We start from the raw sequence: 20,445 nt of genomic DNA on the forward strand, positions 1-20,445 counted from the left end.
CCCAGGCTTTAGGTGCACGGGCTTCAGTAGTTGTGGCATGCGGGCTCAGTTGATGTGGCTCTTGGGCTCTAGAGCGCAGGCTCAGTAGTTGTGGTGCATGGGCTTAGTTGCTCCGCGGCATGTGGGATCTTCCCAGACCAGGGATCGAACCCATGTCCCCTGCATTGGCAGGCGGATTCTTAACCATTGTGCCACCAGGGAAGTCCCAAAACAGAGGTTTTTGAAGACAACTTGAGATTAAGCCTTCAAAAACTTCTTTCACAGATGACTTGATCTGTTATAACTATTTTTTTTAAATTTATTTTATTTATTTTATTTTTGGCTGCATTGGGTCTTCATTGCTGCGCGGGCTTTCCCTAGTTGCGGCGAGCGGGGGCTACTCTTCATTGCAGTGCGCGGGCTTCTCATGCGGTGGCTTCTCTTGCTGCAGAGCATGGGCTCTAGGTGCATAGGCTTCAGAAGTTGTGGCTCTTGGGCTCTAGAGCGCAGGCTCAGTAGTTGTGGCGCATGGGCTTAGTTGCTCCGTGGCATGTGGGATCTTCCCGGACCAGGGCTCGAACCCGTGTCCCCTGCATTGGCAGGGAGATTCTTAACCACTGCACCACTAGGGAAGCCCTGTTATAACTATTTTGACTATTTAAGCTCTCCTGCAGTGTAATGATAATATTTCACCTTTCTCTTACATGGCCCAAAATACAAAACAATGTAGCATTTGTGTAAAAAAATCTCAAAAATTAGAAATAAGAAAGTGAATAATTCCTTTACTAAATTAAATTCCTGATTTTTTTAGTATCTCTTTTGCAGGGTACTGTAAGAGGGATCTCTGTGGTGATGAAATAGTTCTACATCTTGATTGTGGTGTTAACTGCATGAATCTACACAGGAGAGAAAATGACAGAACTATATACACAAATTGTACCAATGTCCACTTCTGGGTTTTGATATCATACGATAGTTGTATAAGATATAACCAATGGGTGAAACTGGGTAAAGAGAACACAGGACCTCTCTGGTACTATCTTTGCAAATTCCTACATATCTACAGTTTCATAAAACAAAAAAAAAAGCGGGGGCAGCTTCTCACAGAAATCATAATATCTCAATGCCAAGAGTATAGGAAAAACATAGAAAGAGTAAAGAGGAAAATCATTCCCGCAAATTTAAAAGATCAGTGTGGGTAAACATCAGAAAAGCAAGTAAACCAAAGCAGGTGGATGATGGTTATAACCTGAAAATTTGATGGGACTGAATATAAGCTTAATGGGACTAAACATGATGGGAATATGACAACCAAACTACTATCTGTATGTCAACCCATATCCTTTCCTGGGGTCTGAAAATATATTCTATAAAGACCTACTATATGCAAGACATTATTTTGAAGTCTTAAATTTTATTTTAAAAACTATGTATTTTGCATTGGATGTCACATTCACAATCTTTTTATGATCTTAAACATTTAATTTACCATATAAGTGACTTAACTACTTCCTTCAAAAAAATTGTTTAGTGTATTTGACATTCCAAGAAGATAGTCATGTTTACCTGCGGCTTGGAGCCTTCCAACATAGCTCAGAGTACCCCAGTTGGAGAATCATCATCTTATTTTACAGCTCCAAAGTGGTGATTTACAAATCATTTAGGCTGGCCTACTCTGAGGTAGACACTAGACCCTTGGTGATTAGGCTATCTTGGGGAAAATTTTACAAGAGGGATAACTGCTAGCCCTCTATGATTTCAGCTGTGATTTTACTGGAAAAAAGGCTTATCCTACGAACCACGTACCTCCTGTAAACAGAGCCTCCCTGGGAAATAGAACTCAAATACTATCTCATCTCAACAAGAAGCAATAAAGCAGGCATTTTCACAAACATACACACACAAGAGTAGGCTTCCTGCATAATTAGCAGCTATTGTGCTTGAAAATACCTGGTTTTGAAAGTTTTCTGGGAATTTAGCAAAATTAAACTTAAGGAAAGGGTCCAAGACTACAAGCCTTCTTAAGTCATTCCCAGATTCACATCTCTTGAGAAGGTCAGATAAAGGATGCTTTTATCACCTAAATGTAATTAAAAATTTCAAACTGACTTCTACAACCAGCATTTCAGAAAAGCGTTACAGTGCACCAGAAGGTGTTTACTTTGGTTTGAGCACTCTCTGAGAGTTCTGAAGCCTAGCGGGGAATATGTTTCAGGTTTGGTTCAGAAAAGCTGAATGGTCCCCTCTGGAAGCTGACTAGGCTGTGAGTGCTTCTTAGAACCATGAGATGCCCCAAGAGGTTGTCAAATCATTGAGTGGTGTGTTAAATTGAAAATAAATAAATTTTTAAATCATTACTATATATAGAGACAGTATAATTTGTTTAAAAGTGTTTCTGCTTTGTGTTTTATTTTTTTCCTCCAGTAAGTGTAAAAAGATAAGGAGACCCAAAGTTTATTTAGGAATACATTATTTGAGGTTATTTTTTCACCAATGATAATTGGACTCAATGCACAGGAATAAGAGAGCACAGCCTATGTAGAGTTATAAATTTACCAACAGAGGCTGGACCAATATAATAAAGCCCTAAAACTGAAGATGTTCATGAATAATTTTCTATGCGAAGGTTGTAAAAAAGCAAAAAGCTATCTGTAATATAGAAAACATTCATATGTCATATTGTATACAATGGAAAAGTCAAACGGTATAGAATTTTCATTACCTGTTTTTAAAGGATTCATAACTATTCTAAAGTTTTTCATGACTGAACATCTAAAACATAAAATATCTGTAATATACTCCTAACCAAACTTTGGTAATTAATACTGAGAGCAAATTCCCATTATGAGTAAAACCCAACATTTTAAAAATTGAAACCACATTTATAAGCAAGTAGTTGGGGAAAAATTATGCTGAGCTCAAAATACAAGGTTTCTATGAAAGATAAATCACCTTTCTTATCTGAATTGCTCAGATCAAAATATCAAAACAATTAAATTACAATTTTGTCTGACATCAATATCCCATGCAACAGCGCAAAACAGACAACCCTGATTATGCCTGATTTCGGGCATACTGTTTGCTTTTAACTGGCAAACAAATTGAGCAATGAATCAAATTTTGCTAGAGGAAACATGAGGCACACTGCCAGATCACAGAGGTCAAGGAATTCATCAAGACTCGCTTTCTATACAACTGCATGTTTTTGGCTAAGGAAGAAAAGAAATCACCCATTCTCTCATACAAATACAAAAATATACTAACATAAGGACAGATATTTAACTGCTTCTACATCAAATGTGACTAGAAATCACACATAAAATGAATCACACTGATTTTATAGTTATATGTGCATGAATTTTTATGTATACATATCTGTATATGTGTTCGTATGTGTAGACAGCAAAAAAGGGGAGATTAAATTTTTGTGTTTACAAGCCTAGTTCTTCCACGTTGTTATCTCATCTATTTCTTTGAATGTGCCATGTAAAAAGTTACAGCATCATATTTTTGAGCTGTAGGAAGCCCTAAAATGATCTTGAGCTACCTGCTCATTTTTCAGTTAAAAAAACCAAAGGCCAGAGAAGACAAGGACACAAAAGCGAGCTGGGGACAGAACTGGGACTAGAACTCTGAGCCCCTGACTCCTAATCTTTCTCACCAAACAATCATGTCATACCCTAAAGACATGGACTCCTGAAAACTCGTAAATATTGTCAAAAGAAACAATAATAGGCTCCTATTGGTATATCATTTTATATTTATTTGCTTTTTAAGTACAGTGTTCTACTTTCAAAAATCCACTACGGCTTCATGAGAAAATTATGATGTACTAGAATTTTCTACCCAGGCATATTTGGATTTCACACACTATTCACCTTTAATGTACATTCAGGATTAGTCAGCATCCTAAAGCCTTTACATCTATAATCACAATATAGAACTTTACTTAAGTGCAAATCATTGATTTATGAATTTTCATTCTCTAATTGACTGAATTTTTTTCATATAAATTTTTTCCATGTATCTAAAGGAAATGCAGCATTATAATTAAGGATATAGATGCTGTAACAGGATTGCCTGTCTCCACTACTTAGTACTATGTAACCTTGGGCAAGTTAACGTACACACACCTTATGCCTTAGTTTCATTTGTAGAAATAATAGAACCCACCTAATAGGGTTTTGGTGATGATTAAATGAGTTAGTATGTACAAACCAAAACAACAGTGCTGGCTCTTAGTAAATGCTCAAAAATTACTAATTTTTAGTCAGCTAATAGAGTAACATATTAGAGCTAAAGGAATATCAGAGACCATATAGAACAGGACTTGGCAAGCATTTGTAAAGGGCTAGAGAGTAAATATTTTAGGCTTCTCAGCCACACCATCTCTGCCTCAACTACGAAATCATAATCTATGATTATGATAATCTAGATTATCATAATCTATAATCTATGACAAATGCAGACACAGACAATAAACTGATGGATGTAGTTGTGTTCCAATAAAACTTCACTGTTCATGAAAACAGGTAGCAGGCTGGATTTGGCCTGAGGGCCAATGTTTGCAGCCTCCTGATGTAGAATAACAGCCACACTCTACTGAGAAAGTAAAGAACAGAGAGGTCAATTGAGTAACAGAAAGTCAGCCAGCGAAGCACTGGCAGGTACAGAACTAGAAGCAAGAATTCTACCATTGGCTCAGTTCAATGTTCTTTCTACAGCTCCACACAGGAGAAGCTCCATGAAATCTCCCTATCCCGATCTACAAACAGAAACAATCGCTCCCTTCCCTACTCTCACATAACATACAAGTTTGGCAGAAAACTGATAGATTTTGAAGAGTGATAAGTACACTGGAGTTCATTATGCTATTCTCTCTACTCTTGAGTGTCTGATAATTTCCACAACAAATTTAAAAAAAAACTCAAAGCATTCAGTTCTCCTCATATGGCATTTATCAATTCTCTCAGAATATTTGTGTACATTTTCTTCTCTACTAGAGACGGTAGTCTGAAGACAAGGATCATGTCATTTGCATCTTGGTATCACCATCTCTTGCCAAGACCTCACACAAAACCCTATTTTATAATCATGATTTAATAAACAAAAGGTCCCTAAATAACTGAAAGAAAGTCATGTCAAACAAGGTACTATTTCCAACTGCAAAATTCTCTCCACCTTGTCCAGTGGCTTAGTATCCATGAGCAGTGTTGTCAAAATGCTCTTTCCTTACACCCAATTTGTTGCCAATCCAGTCTTCATTACATCATTTTCAAGATCCAACTGAAATCTATTCCTAGCTAACATCTCTTTCCAGGTCTAATACCACCCCTCCATAAGTAGATTCACCACCAGCAATAACACAGTTCTCTATTAGATCACACTTGGTACTTAAAAAGTAAGCTATCTCTTTGATATGATAATAATATTTTTAGAACATTACTGTAGTTAGCCAGCAGCAATGGAGGTAAGATTCAATGTTTTTACTGTCCTCACCATAGCCTTTCTCAGATTTCATGATATAATCTTGCTTACCTTACTTCCTCCTTCACCTCTAGCTAACTTCTATTTTATAATCTCAACTTTCTAAGTCTTCTCTCAAGCAGAACTCAAGGTAGAAATTCCCTTTTCTTTCCTCAACAAAACACAAAGTTCTTTGCTTCGAGAAATTCTCAGAATCTCAAAGTATTTTCTCATCAAATACATCCGTGACCAAATGGGAAAAAAGATAACATTTCCTACAAATTTCTTATGCACTGTCTGCCACTCATCACAATGAGGAGAGAAGGAATCCAAAGAGAACATGCACATCCCCCACCTGCACCTGTGTCCACACAGTTTTCCTTCTCTCTTATTAGTATAGATAAATAGCCCATAAACCTAGAAACAGATAACCTCTCCTGTTCTATCCTTTGCATACTGCTCCCCTCTCTCTCTCCTGCGTCATCAATTTTCCATCTCTACTGCCTCTTTCTCAGAAGCATAACAACATACCATTGTTTTGCACATCTTTAAAACTCTTTATGGGCTTCCCTGGTGGTGCAGTGGTTGAGAATCTGCCTGCCAATGCAGGGGACACGGGTTCGAGCCCTGGTCTGGGAAGATCCCACATGCCACGGAGCAACTGGGCCCGTGAGCCACAACTACTGAGCCTGCGCGTCTGGAGCCTGTGCTCCGCAACAACAGAGGCCGCGATAGTGAGAGGCCCGCGCACCGCGATGAAGAGTGGCCCCTGCTTGCCACAACTAGAGAAAGCCCTCGCACAGAAACGAAGACCCAGCACAGCCAAAAATAAATAAATAAATAAAAGTGAAATTCTTAAAAAAAAAAAAAAAAACTCTTTATATCACATAGCCCTCCAACTAATGATCCATTTCTCTCCTTTTCAATAAAAACCTTCAAGGGATGTATACCATTACCCTCTAACTCCTCTTCTTCTACTGCTTTGCCAAACATTCCAAACAAGGCTTCACCACCCACCACTCCATGGAAACTGATATCATCAAGGTCATCAATGACTTCCTTTGCTAAATCAACTCTCAATCCTCATCTCTGACAATCTCCCTACTTTTTCAAACATTTCCTTCATTTGGCTTCTGTGATTCCACACTCTCCTGCTCTTCCCCTTACCTAGCATACAGCTCTTTTTCAGAATCTTTTGCTGGTAGCTCCTCATCTCTTAATGTTGAAGGTCCCCAAGGCTCAGTTGTTGGTCCTCTTCAGTTTTCTAACCCCACATATTTTCGATGAATCTACCCTATCTCTTTGCTTTTAAAACCAGTTGTAGGTTGAAGAATCCTAAATGCATATCGGTAGCCTGGCTTTCAGACCGTCTGCTTGACATCCCCACTTGGATATTTAAAATGCATCTAACCCTTAATATGTCCAAATCCAAATTATTCATCTTCACCACCATGTCTTTCTCCTGCTATCTTCCCCATCTCAGTAAATGTAAATTCTATCTTTTCAATTGCTTAGGTGATTGAGTTCTCCCTAATTTCTTTGCTGTCACACTCCATATCTAATCTGTCAGCAAATCCTGTGGAATGTACTATCAAAGTACATGCAGCATATGAACTTTTCACCACCTCCACGGTTACCATCCTGGTCTAAGCCACCATCACTGTCACATGGATTATCAAAATTGCCCAACTGGCACCCCTACTTCTCCCCTGGCCTTCCTTCAATCTGTTCTCAACACAGCAGCAAGAGTAATGGAATTAAACAGTTCTGTTGGACTGTTCTGATCAAAACACTCCAAAGGCTTCCGTATCACTTCAAGTACACGCCAGAGTCATTACAACAGCTTACTAGACCATGCAGTACCATCTAACCTCTATTTCATTTAAGACCACATAACCTACTTTCCTCCTTCCTCTACACCACTCCACCACACTGGCTTCTTTGAACACACCAAAATGCAGGGCCTCTGCATTTTTTTCTTCTCTGTGACTGGAAAACTCATGCCCCAAATATCACCTGGCTCACTGCCTCATCTGCTTCAAGTCTACTGAAATGTCACCTACTCTGGGGGCCTTCCCTTATAATCATATTTTAAACTGCTAAACACATGCACACACACTTTTTCTTGCTTTATGTTTCTCCATAGCACTTAGTACAGGTATACCTCATTTTACCGTGCTTCCTTTATTACTTCACAGATAATGCATTTTTTTTTTTTACGAATTGAAGGTTTGTGGCAACCCTGCATTGTCAGATGATGGTTAGCATTTTTTTTTTAGCAATAAAGCATTTTTTAATTAACTTTTTTTTTTTAAGATATAATGCTATTGCACCCTTAATAGACTGCAGTATAGCATAACATAACTTTTATATGCACTGAGAAACCAAAAAATTCCTGTGACTTCCTTCACTGCGATACTCCCTTCATTGTGATGGTCTGGAACCAAGCCCGCAGTATCTCCAAGGTATTCCTGTACAGTAGCACCTTATATTTTTCTATGTATTATATATAATGTTTATCTCCACTAGAATGTAAATTCCAAAAAGGCAGTACTTTATTCCAGTGCCAAAAACAATGCTTGGCACACAGTAAACACGATAAATATTTGTTGACTAAATTAATAAATGAGTATTGAGCTCTCTATGTGAATCTGATAATGCTTTTTGTAAGCAATAATTGTACCATTTCACCCTTGTTGGTCCTATAATAGTCTATAGTACTCTTTGTACGGTACCAGGAATCATTAGATCATTCTTGTGAAGAGGAATTTCTTTTACATTCCCTGTAAGTCCTGAGATCAGAGATTACTGCCAGTTGCAAAAATGAAAAACCTGAGTAGTTTGAGGTGAAAGTATTTTTGAAAGATCTCTTCTTTCTATTAAGAATTCTTGGGACTTCCCTGGTGGCGCAGTGGTGTAGAATCTGCCTGCCAATGCAGGGGACACGGGTTAGAGCCCTGGTCCGGGAAGACCCCACATGCCGCGGAGCAACTAAGCCCGTGCGCCACAATTACTGAGCCTGCGTTCTAGAGCCTGTGCGCCACAACTACTGAAGCCCGCGCGCCTAGAGCCCGTGCTCCGCAACAAGAGAAGCCACCGCCATGAGAAACCCGCGCACCGCAACGAAGACCCCCGCTCGCCGCAACTAGAGAAAGCCCGCGCGCAGCAACAAAGATCCAACACAGCCGAAAATTAATAAATAAATTTATTTAAAAAAAAAAAAGAATTCTTAAAGGGGAAAATAAAGAAAATGAGAAAAATTCTACTCAAATATCAAAGCCCAGTTTCAAACCTAACCTTTCCATTAATCCTTTCCTCCCCCATTCACCCAGAGCACTTGTACCACTATCCCAGTGCTCACCATGGTCCCTTCTAGATACGCACTCTCTGGACGACAGGAACTGGATCTCTTTTCTCTCTTAGTCCTTCACCAGCTCTCCATGATTGACATTCAAAGAAATGTTACTGAATTGAACTGAATGGAATGAATACTACAGGAACCTATGATATAACTGCTTGTTTGTCAAGATGTAGTCCATCAACAGAAGCAACACCATGCTCTAAGTTCCTAAGGTTGGTTTCAAACAAACCCTTGTCCTCTGTTCAGCATGGCCAACTGAGGCAACAGGACACACAGACCAATAACTTAATCACACACAGAGGTCCAGGATCCAATACTCTGCTCCTCGAGATGCCCAAGCCATGGTAAGCAAAGACTTGCTGAGGACGACAGAACAGGAAAGGATACTGTCTGTGTACTTGTTATTCTAACAGTGTGGGGCAAAAGAAGACAAGACACCAAAGGATGAGATATCCAATAAAGAGGAAAAATAAAAATAAAAAAATAATAATAGTAAGTGTGGATAAAGAAAGGGGGAGGGAGGGCTAAAGGATGAAGAGGATGGGAGAGTGAGACCGTGGGGGAGATGTAGTAAGAGCCAGACACTAGGGTAGAAAGCAGCGCAGGCGCTAATCACAGGCTGCTCCTTCAACATTCTCTCCTAAACTTCCTCGAGCAAGCGACGGTGCGCGTCCTCAAGAGAGGCGTTCCACACGCGAGGGCGCCCCTCGGGCGAGCCATCCCTAAAGCAGGGTCAGCAGCGCCGCTGTCTACACCGGCGGGCGTGCGTGCGTGCGTGTGCGAACGTGTCAGAAACGGGCGCTCTGGAGCTGCGGGTCTCTGCACTTAGACGACCGGCTTCGGGAGATGGGCGGGGGCCTCGAGGCGGGGCCGGGGACTGCTCCGGCCGGCGCGTGCCCGGGAGCGGCCGGAGCCCGGTGCCCCGCGCGCCGCCTCTCCAGGTCGCTCCCGCCCCGCCGCCGCCCGAGCGCCCCTCCGCCCGGGGATCTGACACCCGATCGGCGCGCCGGGACCCATGCAGGGGTGCGGCCCGCGCCTCAGCCCCGCCGGTCCGGTCGTGGGGACGGGAGGGAGAGCCGGACGGCTGGGCCGAGGCCGCGCCGCCTCCGAGCGCCGAGCTGGTTGGGGCAAAACTTTGGAAACAGAAGGACTCGGATTACCTGAGCGGCGCGGGCGCGGGCGCGGGCTCGTCTGCGGTACGGCTGCCGGACGCGGGCCGGGTTTTCAGCAGCCGTAAAGCGGGAGCAGCGCGCGAGCTCTCGCCGCTGAGCTGCTGCCCCCGGCACCTCCGCCGCGAGCGTCAGCCGCTTGGCAAGGAGCGGGCTGGGCTGAGTCATAATAAAAGACACGTTTGCCGAGCGAAGCGGGAAGGGGGCTGCAGGAGCCTTGTTAAATGGCGACAGGCTCAAGAATAGGGAAGGTTTTTTTTTTTTTTTTTTAAATGGGCAAAACTGGAAAACTTGCCCCATGGTAGGAGAGAGATGAGCTTCTTTTACAATTTGAATATAGTTTACAAGTACTTTTCTATATCTAATAAAGACTTCTAAAGATTACTTTTTTAAGTGCATTGCCTCCGGACAGGTAGCTAGCTGGGTATAGTGCTGAGCCTCGTCCCTTCCAGCTTCAGGACCTTATTCTGCAGGTTACTTGAGTTCGTACCTTTGTTTCTTTTCATCCCTTGAACGGGGTAATAAAGGCATGTCCCTCGGGAGGGAGAATATTGAGAGGGTACTTGGCATTGTGCTTGCAGTTTGCACTTACTAAAGCTTAATTATGATTGAAAATTAAAAGGGGGGATAAGTGAAGAGAGGTCTTAGATGGACAGCTTTAAAAGGAAGAAGACAGAAAAATAAAGCAAAGATTTTTTTTTTTTCACGAGGGATAAATGAGACAAATGTCTCAATGGAAGAAAAGAAACTGGAACCTTCAAGAAACAAATGAGGCCGAGAGATGTAGCTGAGATGGGAGAGGGGGGAAAAAGGGGGGGGCGGGGGTAGGGGAGGAAAAAAGCCAATAAAACTAGGCTCAGTGGCCAGAAAGCTGAAGCTTCATGGGGGGAAGGGAGGAGATCATGACGAACTCCCTCTACTGAGGGAGATTTTTAAAAATATTTTAACAGATAAACAACTGTTTAAAAATGAGCCCCAAATGAGGAGCCTTTGCTCCAATGAATGAGATTTGGCAGTTCTGCAAAATGAGGAAATTCTTCCCGTGCTGCATCCTAGGGGGTTGAGTCATCAAACCATAGCAAAAATTAGTGGGCTGGATTCCTGAAAGGCATGCCAGATGGATGCATTCTGCTTAGTTTTCATAACTGTATTATGTTCCCTCTGTATTGTCAATTTTGGAAGAAAGGAATCTGAATAAAGATTTGAGGAGTGAACTTGAAAATAAAAGCCAAACTAGTTACTTAATGTGTGAGTATCCACCCACAATGAGCATGCAGTTAAAGATTACGGAACAAGTAACCATTTCTCCCACTTTCATTCTCCCTCCCCTTTGTTTCTGCTTTCACTGTATTTCTACTTTTGTTATATTATTTTTGTACAATGGAACTGCCTAGGGGAAAGGTGGTTTTAATTAATACTAAGGAATGGAAGGAATTTTAGCTAGGCCTCTGTAAGTAGGGTCAAACTTTTTGAAAGGAAGATTTTTTCAGTTGAAGTTTTAATGAGAGTAAGGGTAAATTGACAGATGTGAAATCTGAAGTTGTTTTAGACAAACAAGAAAACAGTAATAGAACTGTTGTGCAAGAATCAAAAAGAAATCAGAAACGGTTCTAGTCCGTAATTAACTGTAAGCACCAAAGGCTAGAGGAAACTTTTCTCTATCAGATAAAGAAAAATGGGTGCCTTGCTCTACCACCCAGCCTTTCAAATAGAAATGAAAGAAAAAGAGAGAGGAGAAAAAAGAAAAACCAACAACATAGAAAAAACAAAGAAAAACCTCTATCAGATTCTTGTAGAAGAATTTCTACAGATTTGCTTTTTCCTAGGAGATCTCCTACAGGGTAAAATACTCGTAGGTGCCTCTTTCGGTGTAGAAGCACAAGCAAAATATTTGAGGAGATTAAATTTTGTAGAATTGGGGAAAACTCTAAGTAAGATAAGAATCCCACTCTCTTTGTTTCTGTTTTGCTAAACCTTGGGGCTGAGGCAAACAGATTATCATTAAACCTGCATTTAAGTGAAACAAAGAGATAAAATCTTAAATGGTGTGAAGCCCTTAAACTAAAAGGAGCAAGAAAACAAAACCAAAGCCCAAAAATAGAGAAAGAGATTAGGAAGATTTTCTAAGGGAACCTTTGAACTTTCTGCAATAATATGAATGCCTATGACTTGCTTTAGACAAATAGGCAATATAAACTAAAGCTGAGAACCAAGAAGATCTGGTCAGTTCAGGTAAAAAAGCCTTCCTTGCCTGAAATGTTTTGGTCTGAGGTAATTCCATTCATTTTAGGTAGAGACAAAAATTCCCCACATGATTTTGTGTGTCCATAAACACCTCAATCACCTGAATCCACTTGAATGCACTTTTTAGTTGGACTTCTGGCATTCTGTAAACTAAACCTTGACTCAAGGCCTTTTGAGCATTTTGTGAATTTATCCAAAAGTAGATTTAGACTAGTAAGCATTTACTTTTAAAACTTTTAAATCCATCGTTAATTAGTGTTAATAATGTAAAGCATAGAGTGATCTGCTTTTCAAGGCATTTTATAGACAGAACAGTTATAATTAAATTATATCAACTTGATAACATTACAAGTCCCTTTTACACAACTGACTTTAACCTTAGTGTGCTAATATGATTTTTATTTAAGATTTCATATAAGATTATATTGGAAAGGATTGATTGTTTTGACTGCAAAAGACCGTATTGTTCTTTCTAACTTAAAACTTCAGTGTAGTAAGGATTTCATGTCACATTCCGAACACTGTTACAACATCATCTGTTGCTAAATTACCATGTAACAGAAGCACTAAACAGGTAGGCAGCTTTAACAAATTCATAGTTTTCTAAACTAATTTCATATACTAAAGACTGTATCAGAGCCGAAGTGAGATTCTCCAGCCAAATTTGAACTTTAGCTGAGAACACTGTGTTCCAAGATTGCTAGTTAATCCAGCTCAGTAGGGGAGGACAATCTTAAAGATACAGATCCTTGTTCTGCCCTGTCAACAATGCATATGTACTTGTGGAATCCATTGTACATATTTTAGAATAGGTCTACATGAAGCTATTCAAACCTAAAAATCAGCACTCTGGTCACTTTAGACAATTGAGGTAGGTTGAAGAATGGTCACTTTATGGGTTTGGTTTTTGGACACTGTCACAACTAGAAATTCTCAGGTAATTAAAATTTTCATTGGAAAAACAAGCAACTTTAGGAAATAGGCATTCTCATACATTTCTGACTAGAGTATAAAATATTTTATGCCCCTACAGAGAGCTCTTTAGTAACAATCAAAATTACAAACACCAGAATTATATTCCCCTGGAACCACCAAATTGCTTTTGGGAGTTGATGCTATAGAACTAATGCATGTACAGTATTATTCATTGTAATAACAAAAGTTTGGAAATAACCTAAAAGTCCACCTATAGGAGACTGGTAAAATTAATTATAATACATTCATTCAATAGAATGTACTATATGCAGTTGTTGGGGGAAAAATAAAGAAACAGAATGAGGAACTTTTCTGTAAACAGGTTTGGGAAATACAACAAGATATATAAAGTAAAGAAAAACAAGGTACAGAACAGTGTGTAAAATATAGTACCTTTGTATAAAGAGGAGATATGGTTATATTTACTTGCACATGCATAAAGAAATTCTGGAAGGAAACATAAGAAACTAGCAATAGTTACTCAGATAAAGGGGAGATCAAATGTGCAGACTGGACTGAGGATGGGGTGAAAAGAGACTTTCACTGCATACCTTTTTGTTTTCTTTTGGGGGGCTGTGTAAATATCTGTTTGAAAAATTAGGTTAAAAAAAAGAAAACAAATGCTAAATTGTATCCATAATGTATAAAAAGATAAAGTTGGAAAAGTTATTTTGAAATTGAATAATCTCCCTGTCATAATCCCAAAGCACTGAAATTTACTATTAAGAATTCCTAACTAAACTATGAATTCTATTTACATCTGTTTTGACTATAAAGGCCTGTACTATTTGAAAATATCAGATAAACCTTCACACACAAATAAAATTCGTATTCATTTCTCTCTAATGATTTTAAAGTTCCCAGTAATAGAGAAATTAATGCATAAAGTACAGTGTATTTTATGGTACTAGACTGTCCATTTTCTTTTGCTGAAAATACTGGATAGTAAGTAGCAAGTACTAATATTTTAATTCTGTAATGACTAAAAGAAAATAATTCTTACATTAAAGTACCTTTGGTCTGCAGACTCTCTGTAATTGTTAACTATATAAAGTCCCTGCTATTTCCAATGCTTTTCGAGAAATTAATGGCCTCAATGTGAGGAACTCAATGAAAAATAAGTAAATAAATTCAAATCACTCTGCTTACAGAGTGTTTTGAGTTTTTGCAGAAATTTATTTGTGTAAAGAAGGTTACTTAGCTGAGAAAGTGGCATCCAGGAGGTGTTGACAATGTGTGTGTGACTTCTTGCATGTTAAGCAGGGTGGCAGAAGCTGTTCGTTTCACTAATGTTGGTGTGCTCCATACATTTCGCAGCCTCCCATGCAGTTATATTAGTCATGTGACTGAGTTCTGACCAATGCAGTGTGGATGACAGTATGCCATGCTGTCTTTAGTTGTTGAGCAGGATGGTTGGAGAAACTTTAGCAGAGGATTCTAAGTACTGTATCTCTCCGTATCAAGTCAGCAAAAATAACCACACTCTTTAAAGAGAGGCAATTTAATATCAAGGCAATGATTACACAGAGTGTGATCTGTGAAGCTGAAGAAGTAGAAAGGGAACACTCAGGTAATTCAGAGGTAATTGCAGGAGACAGCTACCACCTCCTGGTATTCACGCTCTGTACAATAACCTCCCTTTGAATATGGGCTGGATCTAGTGAACTGGGCTGGATCTAGTGATACTTCTATTGAACAGAATAAAGCAGAAGTAATGAGATGTCACTTCCAAGATTAAGGTATAAAAAAAGACTATAGCTTCTCTCTAAGCATGCTTTCTTTCACTCTCTCCTGGGTTACTCATCTGGGGAAAGCCAGCTGACAAGCCATGAGGCAGTCCTGTGGGGAGAAAGTCTCCTGTGTCAAGGAAGTGAGGCCTGCCAAAAACCATATGAGAGAGATTGGAAGCTGATTCTTCTTCCCAGTCAAGCCTGCAGATGTGACTGCAGTGCCTGCCAACAGTTTGAACACAACCTCATGAGAAACTTTGATCCAGTGACACCAAGTTAATGTGTCCCCATTCCTGACCTGTAGAAGCTGGGAAATAATAAATGCTTTAAGGCACTAGTTTTTGGTAATTTGTTATGCAGCAATAATAAATGCACTAGGAAAACAAAAGGGAAAAGATGGATTACCAAAACCTGGGAATTCAGAGAGTGACCATGTGTGATTGGGTTCTCAGTCCTCTGAGGAGGAACTATATTTTATGGTTACCTCATAAAGGTGGAATGGACTCCCTCCCAATTATGGGTAAGATGTAGAAGCTGATAACACTCCACACACCACGAGAATTTGAGAAGATTTGATGACACATACAAGGGAGCCCTGGGGAAAGAAGAGTAGGCTCGAGTAGGTTCATGCTGACTTGGGGGGAGGCAGAGGGAGTGGTTGGGCCTCTAGAATGACTCATAGGTGCTCTAGGGGTGTGGGTCTGGGGAAAAAGTTCCTGTGCATGGGCTGGCGATTCGCAAGGTGTTAAATTGCCCACCAGAGCAAAAGGAGGAGGCACCCTGGGCTTTCTTATCAGCCTGTTCACAGATGGGGCCAAATAGGAAAGGGAAGGTGAGGCTTAAAGTCAGAAATCAAAGATCAAAAAGTGAAGTCAGAGCTCTTTGTTACAGGGTGTCTCCCAGCTATTGCTTGTACCTTAGGAGCTCAGAACAGGGTCCCCAGAAGAATGGTACTCTGACCTCTTAACAAGGGGCATGTTTGGCTGCAGCTGATACCTCTGAGAGAGCAACACAGGACCAGTTTGGGGAGCAGCAAGAGACAACTGAGACCTTCTCTGCTGCTGCTCAAACCATGCTGACAGGGAAAAAGAAAGTCCCTTCTCTCCTCTTTTACTGTCCAAAATCCCTTTCATGCTGCCTGTGAGTAGAAATTCATCAGTGTCTCAGAAATGTAAACTATTCTAGCCCCAGCATCACGGAAGACACTGTGGAAGGGTGGATTTGGAGCAGAGTCCATGGGCAAACACCCAGCACATTCCTCACCTTAGTCATCTCAGCATCTGTGCACATCTCTCCTCACATTTTTTTCACTTGTAGAGCAATAACTTCATGCTTCTGCATTTATTCAAACAGCAATACTCTATAACTGAGCATGAAAGTAAAAGCACTAACAATCATCACCAAACTTTATTTAAAATAATAAGGACATAAGGAGGAAAGAGGGAAAATACTATATACAAAATGCTGGAGTCCTTGTTTTTGTAACCAGTCAGGAGAAAGTTGATAATTGTAACTTCCATTATCCATTGTACCTCAGCCGGTATCTCTGCTGGTTATGGTTATTAAGCTGATAGAGTGACTCAGATCTTTATTCCCGAAGAATTTAATGCCTCAGTAATTCTGTCTCTTTTGTGTTTCTATAGCTTTCCATTAATTTTTACTCTTAAATATGTACATGGTAAGTGGTAACCCAGAGAAGCTGCTGGGTTCCAGATATAATCCTCTCTGGACATTGTATAGCAGCAGCCTAATTTCTCCTTGATAATCAGGATCAACCGCTTCAGCTAATTAAGTATCCCCCTCATTGACAGTTAATTCAGTGATATGCAAACCTCAAAATGGCCAGCGAGCAGTCTCAAATTCCAATTCAGTGGAACAGTGGTCATGTCCCCTGGTGGTAACATTCCTTAATTCCTTGGAAATTGAGATCACTAAATCAGAAGCATCCAAAGTTTCAGGGATGGGAAGCAAACTTTTGTAAGCAGATAACTAGGTGTAGTCACGAGAGAAGCCACTCATATTTCTCCCTCTAGATTCCTGGAGCGATACATTGCAACTTTGGGAGAAACAGCATCATATGTGCTCAAAACATATACTGTATGCTGCATCCCAGTCAGTGACATATGTGGAAGGACCAGCGAATATCATTCTGCCTCACTTATTTTGCTGTGAAACAATGCTGTGTGGGATTTCAAGATGGTGAATGTAGGTGTTCTGTAAGTCCATGAATGGTGCTGCTGGCCAAGCATTGCTGGCAGGTAAAGCAAATCCATACCCAGAATAAATGTGCCTTCTTGTGATGTCCAATCTCTGTACCCTCCGTGGAGGAGCCATGAGATGAAAGGAGCCTGGGACCTTGACCTTCTGCTTAGAGGAGGGCTACCAGAGAGCCACTGAATCTAGAACATCTGCTTTGGACCTTGTGTGTGAGAAATAAACTTTTATTGCATTAAGACACTGACATTTTGGTGTTGTTTGTAATAGCTTTTGGCCTATTTTGACTAATTCAAGCAACAAATTTCCCTCCAATGAGAAATAAAAGAATTCTAAAGATCCATGAAGGAACTAAGGACTTAGTTATTATACACAAAAACTTTATTCTTTTCTTTAACATATAATATTAAGAAACATTTTTCTGTGTTTGATCTATGAATTAAGTTTTCTATCTTCATTCAGAAATGATTTTCTATGTCTGAAATAATGAGGATTTCTAAAAAAATGTTATTACTACTACTGTTTATTATTACTATTATTATTATTATTACTATTACTATTGATTCTTTTTTTTTTCAAAATATCAATATCCAAGTCGTTCAAAGGATTTCTTTCTCTCTATCTGTCTAAAGGATATATTTCATTAAAGAATCTGTGAAGGACTATTCATGAAATCAAAATTTTAATTACTCAAAAAAATTAAACTCAAGTTTTCTCTATTCCTCTTTTCCTCTAATGCACAGTATAATTTGCTTCTTTCCTTTTTATACTTTTGGTATTCCAGAGTGATTTATTAATTAAAAGAATAACTGTATAATTGCCAGTTTTCTTTTTCATCACATTATAAAGCCTTTAAAATATGCTCACATCTTGAAAATCCATTTTTTACAAAAATTATTGATACATGGCTAGACTGTATGGTGGAAAAGAGACTTGAGAATTTCTCTTTTCCTGCTCTGTCAATATACCAAATGATCCAGAAAAAAATATTAAATGCTATGTACAGCCCAAGCTCTGTTTATTGGACGGATGGCCTAGCATGAATACCTGTGAGACTTTTCCATACTAGAACGTGTCTTAAATAGCTATAAGCAAAACACTCTTAATATAATTTAGAGTCTTCTTTGAAATAGAATAAAATGATCACCTAATGATTAAGAAAAAAGAAGTTTACTAGAATACAGAATGGTTTTAATAACTTAATAAATCTTGCAAAAGGTAAAGACAAGATAACCCATCCCAAATATTACATAACACTTGCCCTCCAACTTTCTTAATATAGTATATATATTTGAGGTTTCATCACTTTCATGATTTTTCCATTAAGTATACAATATAACTATTGATGTAACTTTCATATCTTCCATACTAGCATTCCAGTTTATGCAATGGACATAACTTCTTTTTCCCTTGCCATATGTCCTTGCCTTTGGGAAAATGGTTTTCTCCACCCCAGATGAATTTGATAGAACTATTTAGAAAAGAGCCCTGACTCCACGACCAGAGGCAAATTCTTGATCCATGAACACCAATTATAATTCTTAAGTGACAAAGAGTTGAGAATCTCTAGAGCAAAGCAGACTTGAGACAGATATATCAGCCCTAACCTCTGTGCACACCCTTAAGCCTTCCAAGCACATGAGCCATGTATACCCTATTTACCTTAAAAAGGTTTCAGTTGGATTTCTGTCATTTGCAACCAAGAGTCCAGAAATCAAAGCTTTCACTTACCACCCTTTTACTGGTTATTTCATCATGACTTCTAACTTATATTTTATTTATTTATTTATTTATTTGAATTTTATTTAATTTATTTTTTTATAAAGCAGGTTCTTATTAGTCATCCATTTTATGCACATCAGTGTATACATGTCAATCCCAATCTCCCAATTCATCCCACCATCCCCACCCCACCGCGGCTTTCCCCCCTTGGTGTCCATACGTTTGTTCTCTACATCTGTGTCTCAATTTCTGCTCTGCAAACCGGTTCATCTGTACCATTTTTCTAGGTTCCACATAGATGCGTTAATATACGATATTTGTTTTTCTCTTTCTGACTTAATTCACTCTGTATGACAGTCTCTAGATCCATCCATGCCTCAACAAATCACCCAATTTTGTTCCTTTTTATGGCTGAGTAATATTCCATTGTATATATGTACCACTTCTTCTTTATCCATTCATCTGTCTATGGGCATTTAGGTTGATTCCATGAGCTGGCTATTGTAAATAGTGCTGCAATAAATATTGGGGTGCATGTGTCTTTTTGAATTATGGTTTTCTCTGGGTATATGCCCAGTAGTGGGATTGCTGGGTCATATGGTAATTCTATTTTTAGTTTTTTAAGGAACCTCCATACTCTTCTCCATAGTGGCTGTATCAATTTACATTCCCACCAATAGTTCAAGAGGGTTGCCTTCTCTCCACACCCTCTCCAGCATTTGTTGTTTGTAGAATTTCTGATGATGCCCATTCTAACTGGTGTGAGGTGATACCTCATTGTACTTTATGATTTACATTTCTCTAATAATTAGTGATGTTGAGCAGCTTTTCATGTGCTTCTTGGCCATCTGTATGTCTTCTTCGGAGAAATGCCTATTTAGGGCTTCTGCCCATTTTTGGATTGGGTTGTTTGTTTTATTAATATTGAGCTGCATGAGCTGTTTATATATTTTGGAGATTAATCCTTTGTCCGTTGATTCGTTTGCAAATATTTTCTCCCATTCTGAGGGTTGTCTTTTCGTCTTGTTTATGGTTTCCTTTGCTGTGCAAAACCTTTGAAGTTTCAGTAGGTCTCATTTGTTTATTTTTGTTTTAATTCCCATTACTCTAGGAGGTGGATCAAAAAAGATCTTGCTGTGATTTATGTCCAAGAGTGTTCTTCCTATGTTTTCCTCTAAGAGTGTTATAGTGTCCGGTCTTACATTTAGGTCTCTAATCCATTTTGAGTTTATTTTTGTGTATGTTATTAGGGAGTGTTCTAAATTCGTTCTTTTACATGTAGCTGTCCAGTTTTCCCAGCACCACTTATTGAAGAGACTGTCTTTTCTCCATTGTATATTCTTGCCTCCTTTGTCATAGATTTGTTGACCGTAGGTGTGTGGGTTTATCTCTGGGCTTTCTATCTTGTTTCATTGATCAATATTTCTGTTTTTGTGCCAGTACCATATTGTCTTGATTACTGTAGTTTTGTAGTATAGTCTGAAGTCAGGGAGTCTGATTCCTCCAGCTCTGCTTTTTTCCCTCAAGACTGCTTTGGCTATTTGGAGTCTTTTGTGTCTCCATACAAATTTTAAGATTCTTTGTT

The 20,445-nt window shown here is 39.3% G+C and overlaps 1 protein-coding gene across 2 annotated transcripts in view; it reads right to left on the reverse strand.

The window, feature by feature from the left end:
• NAALADL2 (N-acetylated alpha-linked acidic dipeptidase like 2) overlaps positions 1 to 10,106 on the reverse strand; it is a 1,512,458-nt gene extending 1,502,352 nt beyond the window's left edge. The window contains exon 1 of one of the 2 annotated variants that reach the window (XM_082393971.1): positions 9,967 to 10,106. The gene's annotated coding sequence lies outside the window, so the exon portion shown is untranslated. The remainder of the gene's footprint in view (positions 1 to 9,966) is intronic. The other variant, XM_082393970.1, reaches the window with a different exon arrangement.
• Positions 10,107 to 20,445: the final 10,339 nt, after the last annotated feature.

Source organism: Balaenoptera borealis (genome assembly GCF_965194805.1).
Source record: "Balaenoptera borealis genome assembly, chromosome: 5".
NCBI classification, from domain to species: Eukaryota; Metazoa; Chordata; class Mammalia; order Artiodactyla; family Balaenopteridae; genus Balaenoptera; species Balaenoptera borealis.